Below are 6,065 nucleotides of genomic sequence, written 5' to 3'. Positions count from 1 at the left end.
CTCTGTGTGACAAAGCCTAGTGAAACAAGTGCTCTAAAGAAATAGACATCGAAGCTGCCTTTGAGTGGAAAGGAAGAAGGGAAATGAAAACAAATGTGATGCAGTCCTTGGGAGATTTCTCAGAACAGGAGAAAAGTAGCCAATGGGAATTTGTTTCTTACTTCCTGTATGGGAAGGCCTGTGTGCTGCCTATGGGGTTTGCTAGCTTGGAATCAGAATGGAAATCCCAAGACACGAGTTTTGCAAGTTCCTTTAGCTCTTTCCGAAATATCCTGTGTGGGTTGGTTTATGATGGCACCGGAAAAAAAAAGACCAAGGGGCATTCTGCAATTAGTCTCCTCTCTAGGAAGTTTCCCTATTACATAAACTCTTTATTAAAATAAAAGTACAAACATTTAAATAAAAGCTATCTTAATTTGCACATAGATTTTTATTTAAATTATCAGTGGTGTGCCTATTTAAAGAAGCATAACCTAATGACATCTCAACTTAATCTTGAATTTCACCTTCCCTTTTAAAAAGGTTTTTTATTTATTTTTTTTTTTAGATTTTATTTGTTTATTTATACAAGCACTGGGTACAGTCAGAAGCGCGGGAGGTTGAGAGAATTCACCAGAGCCAGAACGGGGAGCAGAACAGGCAGAAGGACCGAAGTACACTGCTGAGGGGAGCAGCAGGTGCCATGTGGGACCCTCCCTGGCGGCTGGGGATGGAGCCGGCGCTGCAGAGGCTGCGGGGCAGCTTCGCAACCCAGCGCTCAACCGCTGCGCCACCAGGGGAGGCCCCTTAAAAAGGTTTTTTAAAAGCCTCTTATCTAGATTTTAGGTGGTTGGTGTGTGTGTGTGTGTGTTTTTAGGAGATTTAACCATATACTAGCCATTTGCAGCTTTAGCACAAAACAACCACAATCTTTGAGAATCACTGATGAAGCGTTCTCACTCTGAAAGTTACTTCTCATTTCCAGGAAGGCTCCAATCATCTTTTCCCCAACCCTCTATGTTTCAATCTTTTTTTTTTTAAGATTTATTTATTTTATACAAGAACCGGGGTACAGGCCAGATGTGCAGGAGGGGAATTCACCAGAGACCCAGAGGGGAACAGAACAGGCAGACTGATGAAATACACTGCTGAGGGGAGCAGAGGGCGAGACAGGAGAGGTCTGCCACCATGTGGGACCCTCACTGGCCGGCTGGGATTGAACTCACGCTGCAGAGGCTGCGGACAGCTTCACAGTGTGGCGCTCAACTGCCTGCGCCACCAGGGAGGCCCTATGTTTCCATTTCTTAACCATTTCATAAACTGGGAAAAAAATGAGAAAATTTCAAGCTACTCTTCTAAAAATAAGGAATTGTTTTCCTGGTGAATATATCTATATCTATATATATATATATTTGTGGGGAGAGAAGGACCATCCATTCTTCCCTTTCTAATTGCTGTTCTTCCCTGGTCCAGTTCCTTTCCTTTGGGCTGGGCCTTTCATTACTAAAAGTTCTGTAGTTTTTGTCCTACTACAGCCCTCATCTGTAAAAGTCACTGAATTGTGTAGACATCCCTGGTGCCCAGAACTGCTTGCCCCTCCCTGTTCCCAGAGCTCTCTCGGGAGGGTCTCCTCAACCCACCCACTCCGCACTGAGGATCCTCAGCCCCTGGCTGAAAACACCCCTTGAGCTCACTTATCAGGGAGCTCTGTGACATGCAAAGACATCTCCTCCTACTGCTTCTTCACCCATGGTGCCTGGAAATATCATGGAATGCTGTGAGAACATTCAATTCATGCTCAGTCTAACTTTTCTTTGTGGTGGTGAATGTTTAAAGAGAAGGTAAGTGAAGCCTCAGGAATCAGGTCTTCGATGGGAGAACGTGGGAGCTTTTACAGGGAGCTTTTCTGACATCTAGGAAAAGTGCTACTTGGGATAGGGGCTGACTGTGGGGATTTATCCCCTGAAGGTCACTCCCAATTAGGCAAAGACAAGGTTAAGTTGACTCAGATAAAGATACTACCTTCACCACCCTTGAAAAGAAATGTGAGCCAGGCCCTACTGCCCAAGCACTAGAGTGTATCTGTGACACTAATGGGCAGTACCCTTGGGAGAAACAATGAATGAAGAAGATAAAGTGACTTAGAGAGAGATTCAGGACTTCCAAAGCAACATTTTCTAATAAGAACCTCCTATCTGACTTTTAAGGTTACTCTCGCGTTCCTGCCATGCAGGGCTACATAGCTGAAACAGAAACCTACAGAGGATAAGCAGAGGATCTCCTTACCAGACCCTAATGTGCTCTGATTTTTTTTTTTTCCTCTAGAGAGAAACGGTTTTCTAAGCAAGTAAAGACAACTCTTCAAGTGTAGGTGATGTATGTAAATAGTGTTTTAGGAAGCCTCAGAATAATGGATGGTGCTGGAATAGCTTAGTTCAGAAATTCCGACTTCGATCCCCTGGGGTGATTTCAACATCCAGCCTTCTCTCATTCCCTCCGCCTAACTCCACCCTCCCAGTCTTGCAAGATTCTTGACAGGAAGCCTTGCCTCTTTTGAGGGGGTGGAGTACTTGAAATTATTGGTCTTCCCTGGGAACCTGAAATCTGCACAAATCCTCTGTGCTTACCCTCTTCAACAGGGCTACAATGTCTTCCCACATGTTCCCTACTCTCTGCAGTCCCTTTACATGAAGAAATCAAGTCTTCAATACATCTAGTAAATCTGACATTTAGTAAGACTCAAGCTTCCTCTCCCCACCTTACTTCTTGGGTTCAGGCCCCCAAAGATGGAGAGCTAAACTAGAGAAGAAAGTGGACAGGAAAACTGGCTATAACAGAAACAAACACACAAATATCTCTCCCTCAACTTTTAAGGTAGAAAGATTTTCTGTTTCAGGATCATGGGAATATTCAAAATTGACATTATTTTTCAAAGATGCAATTAGAGCGAGGTTAAACATTTAAAGGAGCAGTCACCCACACTGAGGTTTTACTTCTCAACCTCAGTTTAAGAACCTATTGTGGTATGCTGCATGCCATCAACATGGTTAATCCCCCCTCACCACCACACCTCCGCCCCAACAATTGCTTTTTTAAAAAAAATCCCTCAAGGTGTCTGACTTCAGCTTGGAAATCACTGCCAGAGAGCAGCTGGAACTCACTGTTCATTGTCTGATTATGCAAAGCCTGCATTTGAGTCATTTCACCCAAGTCTTACCTTCCCCTACTTACAATGTGGGGGATTGGAAGACAAAGACTTTCCTGTAACCAGCAGGATTGCACAGTTCTGGGACAAATATTTGGCCCTCCAAGATGTATCTCACCTGTTTCATTTGCTCTCCAGTATTTTCATTTCATTTATGTTCATTACAATCTAAAAACTGTTTTTACAACCATATTCCCATTAGACCTTAAAATCTCATGTGAGATAGGCATGCATAATCACTGCTTTGCAGATGGAGAAGCAGAGGTTTATTTGGTCAATTAAATGACAGCGCAGGGAGGAGAACCCGGGATCCCACCGATCATATTTTGTGTGCACTGCACCTTGCTGCCTCAAAGACAGAATTGTTTCCAGGCTCAACTGTCCGTGGCTAGACAGTCTCTGGGGGGAAGCAATTGGATGTACTTATGTCCTCCGAAAGTGTAAATAAAAGCCCAAAAGTGTGCAAAATTAAAGCACACCATTGATGTGAACATAGAATATCATTTAAATGTGTTCCTGGGCGAACTGTCTTGCCCAGCTAGGTGGTCCAGCTGGGAGTCCCTTCACTACTCCGAGCCTCAGTTTTCCCTCTGTGGAGGAGGGCTGGACTTGTAGAGTCTAAACTGGATACACCAGATCCGTTTCATCGCGGCCTCTGCAGTGAATCTAATTTCCATCACATGAGGGAAGCCTAGTTCTGTAAAACGCTGGGACGAGAAACTGCTCGGCGCGCAGACGCGGATACAGGGGCGCACACCCCACAGCCTGTCCCCACCTTCCTATGCAGCTGTTACTAGGCCCTGAGCCGGTTGCCAGGGAGGCGCCGGCCTCGGATGAGGCGGGGCGCCAGGGTCAGCCTCCCCCAGCGGCCGAGAGGCCTCAGGGCGGACTGCGGGAGGTCGGCCGCTTAGCCTCAGCAGTCGCGGCCCGGTTCCCACAGCAGCCAGGGAGAGCCAGGGAGAGCCAGGGAGAGCCAGGGAGAGCCAGGGAGAGCCAGGCGCCCGCACGGACCACGCACGCGCGGCCCCCCCTCCGCCTAAGCAAGGAGGGGCCGAGGCGGGGCGAACTGAGCGCGGCTAAAGCAGTGCTGGAGCCTAGTAGACAAGACTCAAGGGCACCCAGGGTTAGAATGAGCTTTGCTCTCAGACCAGAGAGTTGAGAGGCCCGTGAGATCATCCTGGAGTCTAGACTATTAAAGGAGTGGTTCTGAGGGCTTGTCAAAATTCCAGATTCCTGGACCCCAGGCCCAAGGTCCTGGGCAAGACCCCAGAATCTGCATCTGAAGCCACCTACTGATAATTTTGCTTTAAAGGATCCTCATTGGCTGGACCCGCCCTCGTTTCAAGGAATGCAGCATACACTTGGAGAAATGATTGGCCTAAGGTCGTACAGAATTAAGTGACAGAACCCAGATTTGCTGATTTGCACCCAAGTGCTTTCTCCTTCCCCTCCCTGCCTCATTTTCAAGGCATGGTTTAATCAGCACCAGGCAGGCTGGCAGGCAGTCATTCACACTGGCTGGAGTAATGAAGAATGAAAGTCCCTCTCTCACAGCACCGAAGAATCCATCCAACAACTTTACAACTCCACTCCCAGCCTGCCCCTTGCCAACACTGCTGCAATGTAGAGGAGCCCAGCGCCCTGGAGAAAGCTAAACACCCCCACCTGGGAACAGTGGACAGTTTGGGTGCATCCACCCCTCTCCACACTCTTATCTGTGATCTGAGGAGAATGAAAAATTCTCCTGTCTACATGCATGTGTGTGCGAGGGTGTGGTTTTTGTTTTTTTTTTTATTTAGGGGTGGGGGTGGTGGCATGGGGGGTTATTTCTGACCTATCCATGTGTGTTAGATTCTGGCTCAAGTTTAGACACATTCAATAACAGGCAAATGGCTCCAGTCCAGGGCAGCTGGATCATAGGTGCTGACAGCCACTTTCTGTGACCCTGAATAAAGAAATGGGCACTCCCTTGCACACCCTCCTGAGAAGCAGTTGGGGAAGTATCAGGAATAAGCAGAATTGACATTTCCGCCCCCTCCCCACACACACACCCAACCAGCACTCAGACCCCTGTTAATGTCAGCAAGTCCCCTCCCTACTCCCCACCCCTAGTCAAGAAAGTTTGATGATGTGGAGGGGAAGGGCTTGGGGCTGCAGATGCTAGGACCCTGTCGCTTTCAGAATCCCCTTCTCCAGGCCATTCCATTGCCAGCACTGACCCTCAGGACCAGTTTATGCAGTTTATGGGATACAGCTGGGTGTTCTCAAGGCCACGCTAACACTGTCAAGTAGCGTGTCATCTTCCTCTGTTCCCCAAGTCTCTGCCCCTTTTCAGTCCTGTCCCCAGTCAGTCTATCTCAAAGCCTCAAGGCTGCAACTCTTTCCGAGAAAGCCAGGAACACAGCTGCGCATCCCATTCCCTATGGGGGAGTTCCAGCTCTCCCTCCTGGCTCCAGATGTAAAGGAACAGCTGTAGGAGTGGCAGAAAGCCCAGTTGGCAGCTAAGCAGAGCCTGGGAAGAAGAAGAACAAAGCAGGGCGAGACAGGCAAAAGGCAGGGCCATCACAGTTCTAGAGACCTGGGAAAAACAACATTCTGCCCCCTAGCCCAGTGACTGGCTGACAAGACTTGCCAAATCCTTCAGACGCTGCCCGAGTCCTGCCCATCCCAATCCTGGCAGCCTGGGCCACTGGCAAGACCTTCTATAAACTCCATTTTATGAGTCCCACTTAATCTGAGAAAGGAAACTTGGCTTCCTTTGTCTGACTCCATCCCTGTCCTCAAACACACAGCGCCCAGCACAAGATTTTAAAAACCCAAGGCTGGTGCAGAAGGGAGTAGGAGAGGGTTCTGTCACTCCCATCTGGTGGCCTCCTGCCCG

This window comes from Talpa europaea (genome assembly GCF_964194135.1).
Source record: "Talpa europaea genome assembly, chromosome: 12".
NCBI classification, from domain to species: domain Eukaryota; kingdom Metazoa; phylum Chordata; class Mammalia; order Eulipotyphla; family Talpidae; genus Talpa; species Talpa europaea.
The sequence above is the reverse complement of the archived record's forward strand: the minus strand, read 5'-3'. Positions refer to the sequence as shown.